The 16,915-nt window shown below is 34.1% G+C and overlaps 1 protein-coding gene and 1 long non-coding RNA gene across 2 annotated transcripts in view; one reads left to right on the plus strand and one right to left on the minus strand.

The window, feature by feature from the left end:
• Window positions 1–211: 211 nt before the first annotated feature.
• On the plus strand, window positions 212–3,054 carry LOC147908239 (uncharacterized). The gene is made up of 4 exons (XR_015546359.1): window positions 212–507; window positions 1,213–1,272; window positions 1,629–1,733; window positions 1,958–3,054. It is a non-coding gene; the product is annotated as an uncharacterized LOC147908239 (long non-coding RNA).
• The window catches only part of LOC147908240 (uncharacterized), a 539,816-nt gene continuing 524,971 nt past the window's right edge, over window positions 2,071–16,915 (minus strand). Inside the window, exon 4 of the transcript XR_015546357.1 lies at window positions 2,071–2,160. The gene's annotated coding sequence lies outside the window, so the exon portion shown is untranslated. The remainder of the gene's footprint in view (window positions 2,161–16,915) is intronic.

The following is a 16,915-nucleotide window of genomic DNA, read 5'->3' on the forward strand; positions in this document are numbered from 1 at the left end:
TCGAGCAGGGGATGGGGTACGTCCTGTCATTTTAACGTTGAAAAAGTTCGCAACCCTGCTTCGAATCAATTGTTTTTCTCCATTTCTTCCGATCTCTGCATAGAATCTCTCAGAAAACATCAAACGACTAGAAGCAGCACAAAGGAATCGTCCATCGTTGGATTTATTTATTAAGGTAATCAATAATTAACTTTGCCTTTACTTCTTATAACAGTTTAAATATCGCGTACTGTAGAGTCTAATATAGTATTAACACACTGATTATTCACGGATTATACACGGATAAAAGTATCTTTCTCAATCCTACTCGTTTAGTCGAAAATAAAGTCGCGCGGTCGTGTTGTCGCGTCTCGTGTCGCTTTTTACGCGTGAAGTTGACCGCACACGGAAAACGACGCCGCTTCTCCATTTTGATTGCATTCACATTTCATTCGCGACATGCGACGGATAGGAGATGACAGGCGGAATGGACTCGCTCTCAAACGTGTGGCAACGCAATCAAATACGGTAATTAAAACCTATATAAAACCTGAATGTATAACTTAAATATATATTATCGATATTTAACTATCGGGTGATTATATAGATTCAGTATTTGTATATTTGTATATTAATAATCCGTTCAAACGCGTATTTCATAAAATTTGTTCGCCGAAATTATATTGCTTGAATAATTGTCAATAAGATTTTCTAACATCAAACTACACTACGAAAGTAATAAATATAAAAGACGAATATCTATTATAAGCATATATCTATTATAATACATGCGCTCGTCTTTTATGATGATTATTTCCGTATTGTAGATCGATATCGGATACCGGATCTGATGCTCGAAATACGGAAAATTCATAAACGCGACACCAAGAGTGAAAAGTGCAGCGTCATTGCGCCGCGTCGTCCGTGTCGCTTTTGGCACGCGAAGTTAGCCGCAAAAACCCTTCGCCATCTTAATTATGTTTCATTTACACATTTCAATCTGTAAAGTATAGATGTGATCAAGAGACGATTGGCATCGTGATCACATGATAATTGAAACTTATTAAATCTTTGTCGTTTATTGCAATATTTAGTTCGCGCAATTATAATATAAATTCAATATTTACAAAGAGAAGGATTGCCACCGTGTCGCGACGGTGCTCTTAATGTGTGAAATTGATTGCGCGACAGACGAAATCACTTCGACACATTAAGTGCATTATTTATTTATAGAATGCGGCGGATACAAGATGAGTCGATTCCAAATGAGTGCTGTTGTGACTTATTGAATTGGTAAGGAAAATATATTACATTAATTTTATGCCTAATTCTTAAAATATCTAATAATTGTTAATATAAATTTAACACTAGTATGCGGATAATTCGTTCGAGCACGTATTTCATAATATTCGTGCAGTCGAATAACATGCGTAGTCAACTGTCCAAAAATCTTTTGATGCATTTTAGGTGCGTTCCAATGTCCAAATTTTATTTATAAAGTATCGCGAGTATCGAACATAACAAATTTCCTGCGTTCTTATTTTTTTGCTTGCACCATGAATTATATCACGTCTAATTAATATCGACTATACGAACAAAATATGACATACAATATTTAGTTTTAACAAATTATTTGTTTCAACTGATAGGTGTTATCACAAAGCAAACAATGGGAAGAGAACAGAGGTGAAAAGCAGGCTTGGCAATTTTGTGAGGAGGAGGAGGTTCAGGAAAAGCAATAGAGCAACTTTGCGGTAAGCAAGCTTATTTTATTACATTACAAATAATAATAAAAAAAAAAATAATCTAAACCAGAAATTTATTTTCATGAAGATCATTTTGAGAAAATGTATAATTATTTTAATGGATATATAATTGAAAAATTATTAAAAAATTCAATGTGTATAAAAATTAGTTTTTTAATCATTGCTTATTTGGAATGCTATTTTAATTTGTATCTTGTATTTGTATGTTACAGAATCATGTAACAACGTAGCTGATAACTCCACTGTGCATCAATTGATCTTCCTTCTTCTTTTATTGGTACGCAGCCACCTCGGCCGAGATCAAACCATTAGCCAGTTAGTGAAGGTGTAAATATAATAGAGACATTCCACGGCTCTGTCCTGAGAGATCGGGGCATCAGTTGGTGAGTGACAAAGATTTTATCAGGTAACGAATCTGTGAAAAATGTACAGATTTATCATTATATTAGAAATGAATATAACGCTTTATAGATCCATTATTTTAAAATGGATTAGCTACAAACGATTATGATACATATTTAATCTTGGATTTGTCTATCATTATTTGTCAACTTGATCAATGTCTTGGTGCACTATTGCGCTTGAAGCTATTATGTTTATACCCGGAAAAAAAATGTTTCATAAATAATTATATAAAATTATATATAATTATATTAAAAATTGACATATTTTCTATACAATTATATAATATATAATTATTATAATATATGTCTATAATATACATAATATTTTTCCTGGGTATTTAAATAAGTATACATATAAAAAAAGAAAATAAAATAGAATTCAATGATGAGTTAGTGTTATAAATTATATAATATTAATAAATTAAGTAAGAATATAAATACGTTTAATTTTTTTTTAATCATTATTTAATTCACACATATTAGAAATAATAAAATTTTTTAATAAATATTGAACAAAAATTCTTTTCTTTATTAACAATGTAAATCAGAAAAAATATTTATATACAACTGCATTTTAATAAAAATAAGCTTGGTGGAAATAAATTACTGAAATAATTAGTTTTCAAATTAAAATTGATGAAATAAATAATGAAGAAGTAAAGAAAAAATAAAGTTTTGTATAAACAAAATATTATGAATTTTTAAATTCGAAGAATTCCACAGATTTTTTTTATTTTTAAATTAGTATAGAATATTTACATATTCAATATATGTGACATAACAATAAATAATATTTTGATACAGCAAAACTTATAATTAAATTAGTTATGCATTTATTTTCCTTAATTCCATTCCCAAATATTCATCCAAGATTAAATATGCTATAAAGTGATGCAAAGAAAAAATATGCGCGTGCGCGCGCGCGCGTGTATGTGTGTGTGTATGTGTGTGTATATTAATGTATATGTAAATATATATGTATGAATATATAAAATGCAATACTACATATGACTAATAATTAATAAAACATATAAATAATTAATTCTTGAACATTCATTGCATCAATTTTAACATAATGGATTGTAGCTTATTCATTTGATTGACAAAATACATTTACAACAAAATAAGTGACATAAAATCCCAAGATACTTTCAAACTTAAAATTTTTCTAATAAAGATATTTTCATATAATACAAATTAGTAGATATAAATGATACAACAATAATAACGCAAGGTTTTTTCGCGTAGTATCCGGAAAAAATTTGTCATGCATGAATATGCATAATTATGTATAAATATATATAAACATGTATAAATAATCATAAATATATATATAATATTAAATGAAATATATCCATATATATTCATAAATCTTTTTTTTGGTAAAATTACTTTTTAGTGTAATAGAAATAATAATAATAATGTGAAAACATAAAAAATAACTAAAGGGATAATTGTAGATTATTATTTGTTTTAGAAAAAAACAAGTTTGGAAAAATGTAAAAAAATTGCTCGTACAGAATAAACATAATTTTATATACATTATACATAAGTAATTTTTTCATATTTCTTCAAACTTAATGTTTTCTAAAACAAATAGTGTGAAAATTACTTTTTTAATTATTTTTAATGTTTTTACATTACTTATTAAATATTATAAAGAAATACTTCGCAATCACAACACAGATTTGGATATAGCGTGACATAAAGATGAAAATATAAAAAACTATTAGGTATATTAATTGTTATAAAAATTGATTATATACTATTAAATAATTTAAAATATGTTTTAACATTATTTAATACGCGTTCAAAAAATAGAGAACGAAATAGAGAAACGATAAATTAATCAAAGTTAAATATAAAAATTATAAAGAGCAATTCTAATTTATCAAAGCGCCAATCTACCGACTCTTTAAAGAAATATTTTTTCTCTGTTTCCATTATATGTTCCGCTTAAAACCTCCCTTCTGTAGTAAATTCTCTGTTTCAGTTTTCTCAATATTCTATTCCCTTTGTAATTTTTTTTTAATTCTTCATGTGCATTTAACACTACTGTTACAGTTTCCTCATGGCACATGCAAAAAAATTTTTAACCGATGATAGGTGTCATAATAATATAGAGATTTTCTTTCATAATGTAAATAATTGTTATACTATTACGTTAAATATTATAAAGAAATACTTTGCAGTCACAACAGTTTTGCATACAGCGTGATATAAAAATGAAAAAACGGTGCGTTCCTACCTACGGAAAATTTACGGATTTCACTCGAAATGTGTACAAATACTGGATACGGTCCGGGTAGTCAGATCGTTGCAATACGTGTCCAATTCTCGCCACGTTTACCGGTCCGTCGAGCTTGTCTCGTAAGACTAGCGTCTAGGAAGCCGATAAGCCGAATTAACCACGATTAATGCACGAGGGATGTGGGCAATATCGCCCCAGAAAGTGAATTGCCTCACGTCGCGTCTATCAGCCAAGCGTTTGCACACTTGTTGTGACACAAACTATTGTGGATCGCAAAGTATCGTGGTTATGAAGGCCTCGTCGACGTTAGACGTGTGTTAATCGTGATACGAGAAGCCGACCGTATTCGCAACGATCTCATTGTCGGTCCCGCATCCGTCGCGTCGATCTTAACAAATCGCCACTTCGCGCAGTTCGCACCGTCTCTTGCATGTGCCATGGAGATGCAGCATCCGAGACATAAAATGATCCCCGAAAATTAAGATTTTTATGATGAGAGATGAGGTACGCGATACATAGAATTTATTGTAGAAGGAAAAGAACGAATCGTTAGATTGTAGTTGAGTATCAGGAGTAGAATCTTTGCGCGTTTTGAAAAAGTAAGATGGAGTAACAATGAAATAAATAATAAATTCTACCTCGCGTGCATTTTATCGTTTCCAATGAACTATTTTTAATTTATACTTCACACATTAATCTCTCTACTATAATTGTTCCCCACTCCATCTCGGCTCTCTCAATATTTTATTCACTTTGTACATTTTCTTTAATTTTTCTCATGTCATTTACCATTTCTGTTGCAGCTTCCTCATGGCACGTGCAATAAACGGTGCGTTTCGTCGTAAACATTTACGGATTTCACTCGAAATGTGTACAAATACTGGATACGGTCCGGGTAGTCAGATCGTTGCAATACGTGTCCAATTCTCGCCACGTTTACCGGTCCGTCGAGCTTGTCTCGTAAGACTAGCGTCTAGGAAGCCGATAAGCCGAATTAACCACGATTAATGCACGAGGGATGTGGGCAATATCGCCCCAGAAAGTGAATTGCCTCACGTCGCGTCTATCAGCCAAGCGTTTGCACACTTGTTGTGACACAAACTATTGTGGATCGCAAAGTATCGTGGTTATGAAGGCCTCGTCGACGTTAGACGTGTGTTAATCGTGATACGAGAAGCCGACCGTATTCGCAACGATCTCATTGTCGGTCCCGCATCCGTCGCGTCGATCTTAACAAATCGCCACTTCGCGCAGTTCGCACCGTCTCTTGCATGTGCCATGGAGATGCAGCATCCGAGACATAAAATGATCCCCGAAAAATTAAGATTTTTATGATGAGAGATTGAGGTACGCGATACATAGAATTTATTGTAGAAGGAAAAAGAACGAATCGTTAGATTGTAGTTGAGTATCAGGAGTAGAACCTTTGCGCGTTTGAAAAAGTAAGATGGAGTAACAATGAAATAAATAATAAATTCTACCTCGCGTGCATTTTATCGTTTCCAATGAACTATTTTTAATTTATACTTCACACATTAATCTCTCTACTATAATTGTTCCCCACTCCATCTCGGCTCTCTCAATATTTTATTCACTTTGTACATTTTCTTTAATTTTTTTCATGTCATTTACCATTTCTGTTGCAGCTTCCTCATGGCACGTGCAATAAACGGTGCGTTTCGTCGTAAACATTTACGGATTTCACTCGAAATGTGTACAAATACTGGATACGGTCCGGGTAGTCAGATCGTTGCAATACGTGTCCAATTCTCGCCACGTTTACCGGTCCGTCGAGCTTGTCTCGTAAGACTAGCGTCTAGGAAGCCGATAAGCCGAATTAACCACGATTAATGCACGAGGGATGTGGGCAATATCGCCCCAGAAAGTGAATTGCCTCACGTCGCGTCTATCAGCCAAGCGTTTGCACACTTGTTGTGACACAAACTATTGTGGATCGCAAAGTATCGTGGTTATGAAGGCCTCGTCGACGTTAGACGTGTGTTAATCGTGATACGAGAAGCCGACCGTATTCGCAACGATCTCATTGTCGGTCCCGCATCCGTCGCGTCGATCTTAACAAATCGCCACTTCGCGCAGTTCGCACCGTCTCTTGCATGTGCCATGGAGATGCAGCATCCGAGACATAAAATGATCCCCGAAAAATTAAGATTTTTATGATGAGAGATTGAGGTACGCGATACATAGAATTTATTGTAGAAGGAAAAAGAACGAATCGTTAGATTGTAGTTGAGTATCAGGAGTAGAACCTTTGCGCGTTTGAAAAAGTAAGATGGAGTAACAATGAAATAAATAATAAATTCTACCTCGCGTGCATTTTATCGTTTCCAATGAACTATTTTTAATTTATACTTCACACATTAATCTCTCTACTATAATTGTTCCCCACTCCATCTCGGCTCTCTCAATATTTTATTCACTTTGTACATTTTCTTTAATTTTTCTCATGTCATTTACCATTTCTGTTGCAGCTTCCTCATGGCACGTGCAATAAACGGTGCGTTTCGTCGTAAACATTTACGGATTTCACTCGAAATGTGTACAAATACTGGATACGGTCCGGGTAGTCAGATCGTTGCAATACGTGTCCAATTCTCGCCACGTTTACCGGTCCGTCGAGCTTGTCTCGTAAGACTAGCGTCTAGGAAGCCGATAAGCCGAATTAACCACGATTAATGCACGAGGGATGTGGGCAATATCGCCCCAGAAAGTGAATTGCCTCACGTCGCGTCTATCAGCCAAGCGTTTGCACACTTGTTGTGACACAAACTATTGTGGATCGCAAAGTATCGTGGTTATGAAGGCCTCGTCGACGTTAGACGTGTGTTAATCGTGATACGAGAAGCCGACCGTATTCGCAACGATCTCATTGTCGGTCCCGCATCCGTCGCGTCGATCTTAACAAATCGCCACTTCGCGCAGTTCGCACCGTCTCTTGCATGTGCCATGGAGATGCAGCATCCGAGACATAAAATGATCCCCGAAAAATTAAGATTTTTATGATGAGAGATTGAGGTACGCGATACATAGAATTTATTGTAGAAGGAAAAAGAACGAATCGTTAGATTGTAGTTGAGTATCAGGAGTAGAACCTTTGCGCGTTTGAAAAAGTAAGATGGAGTAACAATGAAATAAATAATAAATTCTACCTCGCGTGCATTTTATCGTTTCCAATGAACTATTTTTAATTTATACTTCACACATTAATCTCTCTACTATAATTGTTCCCCACTCCATCTCGGCTCTCTCAATATTTTATTCACTTTGTACATTTTCTTTAATTTTTTTCATGTCATTTACCATTTCTGTTGCAGCTTCCTCATGGCACGTGCAATAAACGGTGCGTTTCGTCGTAAACATTTACGGATTTCACTCGAAATGTGTACAAATACTGGATACGGTCCGGGTAGTCAGATCGTTGCAATACGTGTCCAATTCTCGCCACGTTTACCGGTCCGTCGAGCTTGTCTCGTAAGACTAGCGTCTAGGAAGCCGATAAGCCGAATTAACCACGATTAATGCACGAGGGATGTGGGCAATATCGCCCCAGAAAGTGAATTGCCTCACGTCGCGTCTATCAGCCAAGCGTTTGCACACTTGTTGTGACACAAACTATTGTGGATCGCAAAGTATCGTGGTTATGAAGGCCTCGTCGACGTTAGACGTGTGTTAATCGTGATACGAGAAGCCGACCGTATTCGCAACGATCTCATTGTCGGTCCCGCATCCGTCGCGTCGATCTTAACAAATCGCCACTTCGCGCAGTTCGCACCGTCTCTTGCATGTGCCATGGAGATGCAGCATCCGAGACATAAAATGATCCCCGAAAAATTAAGATTTTTATGATGAGAGATTGAGGTACGCGATACATAGAATTTATTGTAGAAGGAAAAAGAACGAATCGTTAGATTGTAGTTGAGTATCAGGAGTAGAACCTTTGCGCGTTTGAAAAAGTAAGATGGAGTAACAATGAAATAAATAATAAATTCTACCTCGCGTGCATTTTATCGTTTCCAATGAACTATTTTTAATTTATACTTCACACATTAATCTCTCTACTATAATTGTTCCCCACTCCATCTCGGCTCTCTCAATATTTTATTCACTTTGTACATTTTCTTTAATTTTTCTCATGTCATTTACCACTTCTGTTGCAGCTTCCTCATGGCACGTGCAATAAACGGTGCGTTTCGTCGTAAACATTTACGGATTTCACTCGAAATGTGTACAAATACTGGATACGGTCCGGGTAGTCAGATCGTTGCAATACGTGTCCAATTCTCGCCACGTTTACCGGTCCGTCGAGCTTGTCTCGTAAGACTAGCGTCTAGGAAGCCGATAAGCCGAATTAACCACGATTAATGCACGAGGGATGTGGGCAATATCGCCCCAGAAAGTGAATTGCCTCACGTCGCGTCTATCAGCCAAGCGTTTGCACACTTGTTGTGACACAAACTATTGTGGATCGCAAAGTATCGTGGTTATGAAGGCCTCGTCGACGTTAGACGTGTGTTAATCGTGATACGAGAAGCCGACCGTATTCGCAACGATCTCATTGTCGGTCCCGCATCCGTCGCGTCGATCTTAACAAATCGCCACTTCGCGCAGTTCGCACCGTCTCTTGCATGTGCCATGGAGATGCAGCATCCGAGACATAAAATGATCCCCGAAAAATTAAGATTTTTATGATGAGAGATTGAGGTACGCGATACATAGAATTTATTGTAGAAGGAAAAAGAACGAATCGTTAGATTGTAGTTGAGTATCAGGAGTAGAACCTTTGCGCGTTTGAAAAAGTAAGATGGAGTAACAATGAAATAAATAATAAATTCTACCTCGCGTGCATTTTATCGTTTCCAATGAACTATTTTTAATTTATACTTCACACATTAATCTCTCTACTATAATTGTTCCCCACTCCATCTCGGCTCTCTCAATATTTTATTCACTTTGTACATTTTCTTTAATTTTTTTCATGTCATTTACCATTTCTGTTGCAGCTTCCTCATGGCACGTGCAATAAACGGTGCGTTTCGTCGTAAACATTTACGGATTTCACTCGAAATGTGTACAAATACTGGATACGGTCCGGGTAGTCAGATCGTTGCAATACGTGTCCAATTCTCGCCACGTTTACCGGTCCGTCGAGCTTGTCTCGTAAGACTAGCGTCTAGGAAGCCGATAAGCCGAATTAACCACGATTAATGCACGAGGGATGTGGGCAATATCGCCCCAGAAAGTGAATTGCCTCACGTCGCGTCTATCAGCCAAGCGTTTGCACACTTGTTGTGACACAAACTATTGTGGATCGCAAAGTATCGTGGTTATGAAGGCCTCGTCGACGTTAGACGTGTGTTAATCGTGATACGAGAAGCCGACCGTATTCGCAACGATCTCATTGTCGGTCCCGCATCCGTCGCGTCGATCTTAACAAATCGCCACTTCGCGCAGTTCGCACCGTCTCTTGCATGTGCCATGGAGATGCAGCATCCGAGACATAAAATGATCCCCGAAAAATTAAGATTTTTATGATGAGAGATTGAGGTACGCGATACATAGAATTTATTGTAGAAGGAAAAAGAACGAATCGTTAGATTGTAGTTGAGTATCAGGAGTAGAACCTTTGCGCGTTTGAAAAAGTAAGATGGAGTAACAATGAAATAAATAATAAATTCTACCTCGCGTGCATTTTATCGTTTCCAATGAACTATTTTTAATTTATACTTCACACATTAATCTCTCTACTATAATTGTTCCCCACTCCATCTCGGCTCTCTCAATATTTTATTCACTTTGTACATTTTCTTTAATTTTTCTCATGTCATTTACCATTTCTGTTGCAGCTTCCTCATGGCACGTGCAATAAACGGTGCGTTTCGTCGTAAACATTTACGGATTTCACTCGAAATGTGTACAAATACTGGATACGGTCCGGGTAGTCAGATCGTTGCAATACGTGTCCAATTCTCGCCACGTTTACCGGTCCGTCGAGCTTGTCTCGTAAGACTAGCGTCTAGGAAGCCGATAAGCCGAATTAACCACGATTAATGCACGAGGGATGTGGGCAATATCGCCCCAGAAAGTGAATTGCCTCACGTCGCGTCTTTCAGCCAAGCGTTTGCACACTTGTTGTGACACAAACTATTGTGGATCGCAAAGTATCGTGGTTATGAAGGCCTCGTCGACGTTAGACGTGTGTTAATCGTGATACGAGAAGCCGACCGTATTCGCAACGATCTCATTGTCGGTCCCGCATCCGTCGCGTCGATCTTAACAAATCGCCACTTCGCGCAGTTCGCACCGTCTCTTGCATGTGCCATGGAGATGCAGCATCCGAGACATAAAATGATCCCCGAAAAATTAAGATTTTTATGATGAGAGATTGAGGTACGCGATACATAGAATTTATTGTAGAAGGAAAAAGAACGAATCGTTAGATTGTAGTTGAGTATCAGGAGTAGAATCTTTGCGCGTTTGAAAAAGTAAGATGGAGTAACAATGAAATAAATAATAAATTCTACCTCGCGTGCATTTTATCGTTTCCAATGAACTATTTTTAATTTATACTTCACACATTAATCTCTCTACTATAATTGTTCCCCACTCCATCTCGGCTCTCTCAATATTTTATTCACTTTGTACATTTTCTTTAATTTTTCTCATGTCATTTACCACTTCTGTTGCAGCTTCCTCATGGCACGTGCAATAAACGGTGCGTTTCGTCGTAAACATTTACGGATTTCACTCGAAATGTGTACAAATACTGGATACGGTCCGGGTAGTCAGATCGTTGCAATACGTGTCCAATTCTCGCCACGTTTACCGGTCCGTCGAGCTTGTCTCGTAAGACTAGCGTCTAGGAAGCCGATAAGCCGAATTAACCACGATTAATGCACGAGGGATGTGGGCAATATCGCCCCAGAAAGTGAATTGCCTCACGTCGCGTCTATCAGCCAAGCGTTTGCACACTTGTTGTGACACAAACTATTGTGGATCGCAAAGTATCGTGGTTATGAAGGCCTCGTCGACGTTAGACGTGTGTTAATCGTGATACGAGAAGCCGACCGTATTCGCAACGATCTCATTGTCGGTCCCGTATCCGTCGCGTCGATCTTAACAAATCGCCACTTCGCGCAGTTCGCACCGTCTCTTGCATGTGCCATGGAGATGCAGCATCCGAGACATAAAATGATCCCCGAAAAATTAAGATTTTTATGATGAGAGATTGAGGTACGCGATACATAGAATTTATTGTAGAAGGAAAAAGAACGAATCGTTAGATTGTAGTTGAGTATCAGGAGTAGAACCTTTGCGCGTTTGAAAAAGTAAGATGGAGTAACAATGAAATAAATAATAAATTCTACCTCGCGTGCATTTTATCGTTTCCAATGAACTATTTTTAATTTATACTTCACACATTAATCTCTCTACTATAATTGTTCCCCACTCCATCTCGGCTCTCTCAATATTTTATTCACTTTGTACATTTTCTTTAATTTTTCTCATGTCATTTACCACTTCTGTTGCAGCTTCCTCATGGCACGTGCAATAAACGGTGCGTTTCGTCGTAAACATTTACGGATTTCACTCGAAATGTGTACAAATACTGGATACGGTCCGGGTAGTCAGATCGTTGCAATACGTGTCCAATTCTCGCCACGTTTACCGGTCCGTCGAGCTTGTCTCGTAAGACTAGCGTCTAGGAAGCCGATAAGCCGAATTAACCACGATTAATGCACGAGGGATGTGGGCAATATCGCCCCAGAAAGTGAATTGCCTCACGTCGCGTCTATCAGCCAAGCGTTTGCACACTTGTTGTGACACAAACTATTGTGGATCGCAAAGTATCGTGGTTATGAAGGCCTCGTCGACGTTAGACGTGTGTTAATCGTGATACGAGAAGCCGACCGTATTCGCAATGATCTCATTGTCGGTCCCGTATCCGTCGCGTCGATAGTAAATCGTCAGTTACATTACATATCCTGCAATTCGCACTGTCGTATGCACGTGCCGTGAAGGATCTGCAACAAGGATATATAGTGATTCGCTAGACATTGAGAATATTTATCCAAAAAGAGACCGACGAAAGCAAAGAAAAGATTTCCTGGAGACGGGTAATCAAAGGGGAATTGTGGATGGAGAATCTTGAGAAACTTCTTAGCCACTAATTGCGGAATTCAAATGGCGGAGATTATGGATAATTATAAAACAATGATTTTGTATAATTTATATTTCTTATGGTTCAATCACACAGTTGGAAGAAACATGGTAACAGTTGTGTAAAAATTAAAACGTGTGTAAAATATCTAAATATCATAGAAGAGAAATCACTTAATTCAATGTTAATTATAAAATTTTGTTTTATAGAAATTCACATTTTCAATTATTTTTGTTGAATTCTAATAATACATTAATAAAAAAAATCTGAGATGAAGGTTTCGTAACGATTTTTATTGTGATATGCAATTCTTATGGCTTCGTTAAAAAGGGGTCTCTGTTGCAGAATTAAATCCGAATTTTCATTCATGAGATTCGTATTCCGTGTCGATAATTTCAGTATTGATTGATGACCGTTAAAATTTTTGAAATTGTTAAATTTTTAATGATGAAATGATTTACCAAAAAAAGAAGTTATGTGAATGAGAATCTTATGTCACGAATATCATTAATGTTCGCCTTTGTCATTATTATGAATGGGAAATTCATTCGGTGTTCACATTTATTGTTTCTTATTTTTTCATGTTTTGATAATTACTTTTAATGAGATTTAAAAATCGGTGATCGAATTACTCTTTCTAACATTTCCGTTATTCTATCAACAGTTTTATTAACGTCTTTTACGATTTGTTCAATTACTTAAAACTTAATATATTATGTAACTGCTGATCACACTCAATAATTAATAGTATGTTTGTTTGAATATTGCTCATTAATTTAAATAACACGTATGATTGTATACTTGATTGTGACTCATTTTTTGTCTTTATTTTAAGTATAATATATCTCCATTAAGATATCATATTCTAGAATATATAATAGGTTGGAAATATGAATAACATCTTGATTCATCGATTCCAGTCAACAGTTCTCTCTTATTCGTAATTATAATTTTACATTTAATTTATTTTACAATTTAATTTATATCATATATTATATTAAAAGTAATCATATTAAAAGTAATCTGAATACGAAATAAAAATAAAACATATCAATAAACTTATAATTATTTGTGTACGTTATTAGCAACACGATAATTATAATATTGTATTATTAAATACTGTATGTTTAGTTCTTTCGGATCTTATGTCACTTATTGTTTTGTGTATTTTACTTGATATGCTTTGAAGGTTCTTATTATATTAACATTTATTATATCTTCATTGTTGCATTGTCAAATTTTATTTTATTATTTACCGAGTTTTTATAGTTAGAATATTACTAACATTATAAATTTCAATTTTTCGCGAAATATGTAAAGTTTTTTGTTTAGAACGGAATCACTATACGTATAATACGACAAGTAAAGTTTTAAACTTAAATAAAATTCCGAAAAACAACGCGTATCGTAGAGAAACATTCGATTAAAAATCTGATGCAAGTAATGAAATTTTTTGTAGATATGTCTTTAGTTTTTTATAATTTTTACGGTTATCAATTTTTTTTTTAAACAGTTTTTTATTTAAAATTTTTTGATATTTAAAATTTTATGATCGCCTCACGTGTACACACAATCGAACGTAACATTGTTTGTTGGTGAGAATAATAACACAGTAAGGAGGTATCTCTTTCTTATCAATTTTTAATTGAAATGCGATTAATTTATCTATTATTATAATTGATCAGATGCGACGAAAGGTAAGTCCAATCTGACCCGTATGCCTGTTCTGCAATCAGGTTGTAAGCCGTAAGAAATTAATCAATCATAATCGATTATTCTATTCATATTTAACTGTAATTAACAATTTTTTACGGCTTGTGACCTTATTGTAGAACAGATTAGAAAGGAGGAATATGAATAAAAAGTATAAGGTAAATGGTTAATTTTAATTACGTGGAATATAAGATAATGTACAAAATTATATTTACAAAATTATATGTTTGATTTTGTCTACATTTTCCTCTACTTTCTCGTATATGTACGAGACTGGAAAGACTCCATTTACATTCTAATCATGCGCGTATATTTGAAATTCTTAGATTTATTGCTCGAGATTTCAGGTATTCTACTGGTTTAATTAACAAATCGGTTCCCCTAGTAAGGCGTGTGTCGCGTTGCGGTTTTAATTAAAGAGGTTTTTTATTAAGTTGAAATATACGGATAGGTAGGTAAATGGAAAAGTATGGATAGGGTAAATAGGAATATAGACTGGAATACGGATAGATAGGGATTCGGGCAGGTAGGAGTGTAATAATTTGAGTTAAAAATTAGAGTTGAAAAGATATAATAATTATAAATATATAAGATATAATAATTGTGAATACGTTGATATATTTATTATTATTATTTTAAATATTATTATGTAAAATATAACAATAATAATATATAACTGCGTCTGTTATTATAGTTTTAATAATAATAACTTAAAAATTGTTATTAATTTTAAATTAATTCTTAGAGATAATGTAACATATTATATATTTTTGTAAATATTATGTATTGTATTTGTAATAATAATTATATATTATTATGTTATTTGTATAATATAATTGGAAATAATACTATATGTATTGTAATTGTAATTGTAATAATAATTGTAAATAATGTTTATTATGTAATCAGATGCAATTAATAAGACAAAAATTGATGCGCATTTAATAAACATTCGTTCTGAGAGGTTTTTAAAATTTTTTTGTTACCAAAGATTGTTAATAAATTCGGGAAATACTTTATTCAAAATTCCGTTAAATTAAAAGTTATAATTTATGTGACATGTATTATAATAATTAATTGAAGACAATGACAGTATATGTATACAATTTTTGTTGATAAAATTTAACATTCATGTTTTAAATATCATGATGTGACAAGTAAATTTAATATATTTTTGCGAAGTTGCAAATTTTATATTAGAGCTTGTTATATAGAATTCGCGAAATGCGTTATTTTATCTCGCTCTTACGATGAAACGTATTTGCCAAATTTATAATATCAAATATTTATTAATCAAATTCTTAAATTATGTTTCATATTAAATATGTTAAATCGTTAGAAATTATTGCAAATACGTTATTTTAACGTTCATTGAGGCTTCGTCGCTATCCTTCGTGTCAAGTAAATATTAAAAAATCTTCCCAGGTAGCAAACAAATGTTATTATCATTATTATGTTGTTATCATCAATATGTTGTTATCATCAATATGTTATCATAAGTGTCATCTTAACGTCAGAATGATGATAAATGATATTAACTTTTTATTTGGATTGTAGTTCGTACCGACGGAAAGTCGTAATAATTTTTAACGCATGCTATTTCTCGTCAATTTTCGTCAATTCTCGTCAATTTCTATAGGATCCATTTGAGACGCCTAGTTTAGTGCCTCTTTGTTCGGTGCATCATTGGGCTTTCCGTTGCAGGGCTGAAATTAATCTTGGGTTTTCTTGACATTTTCTGGAAGTAGTGATTTCGGCAATAAATTATCGAGGACAATAATGTAATTTTTTAAAAATTGAATTACGAAATCGATTACATATATATATGTTCTGGGAGAGGACTTTATTCTTTCATTAATTAATTAACATAAATGCTGCTTTGATAATAAAAAGGTTTAACGGATTGAACGTGAATAGCAATTGTGTACAGAAAAATGAATTACATTAAATAAATTAATGTTAGTAAGTAGTCATTTTTTGTAACACTTTTTTAAGAAAAAGATGTGATTACAAATGAATATATTTTTTTATTTTAATTCTTAGTTTCTTTTAAGAAACTATTTTCAGGCACTGGACATCCCTCTATTCCAGAAAATTTATTAATTTTTAAATATTCTAGAATATTAATAGTTAATTATTAAATATTTTAGGTTATTTATATAATGAAATACATACGCAATGAATATATTATTATATAATATGTAAATTTTTAGCTTTTATACATCTGATAAAATTTTATTAGAAAGATTTATATTTATTTGAATAAATTATTGAATAAATTATTATAGATGAATATAATTAAAAATGTGTGAGTACTTAATACATTCGAGACGAATCGATTGGGTACCCCGATATCCATAAGATTTTCAGAATTTTAATTACATTAAATTTAGATAATCTTACTTAATTATTTGACTGTATTTGATAAAATGTTACAGAGAAATGAAAACAACGTAAATCTTATACTTCTAAGTACATATTTGATTATGAAATTAATTGAAATCTTATTGTTATCGGTTCGATTCGCTTCGAACAGTTGGTACCTGAGAATTTTTGTTCGCACATTTAAATAAGTATAATAAAGATGTATGTATTTCATTATTTCGAAATATAATCATTTGTAATC

Source organism: Acromyrmex echinatior, chromosome 10, assembly GCF_024713525.1.
Source record: "Acromyrmex echinatior isolate Ae372 chromosome 10, ASM2471352v2, whole genome shotgun sequence".
Lineage (NCBI taxonomy): Eukaryota > Metazoa > Arthropoda > Insecta > Hymenoptera > Formicidae > Acromyrmex > Acromyrmex echinatior.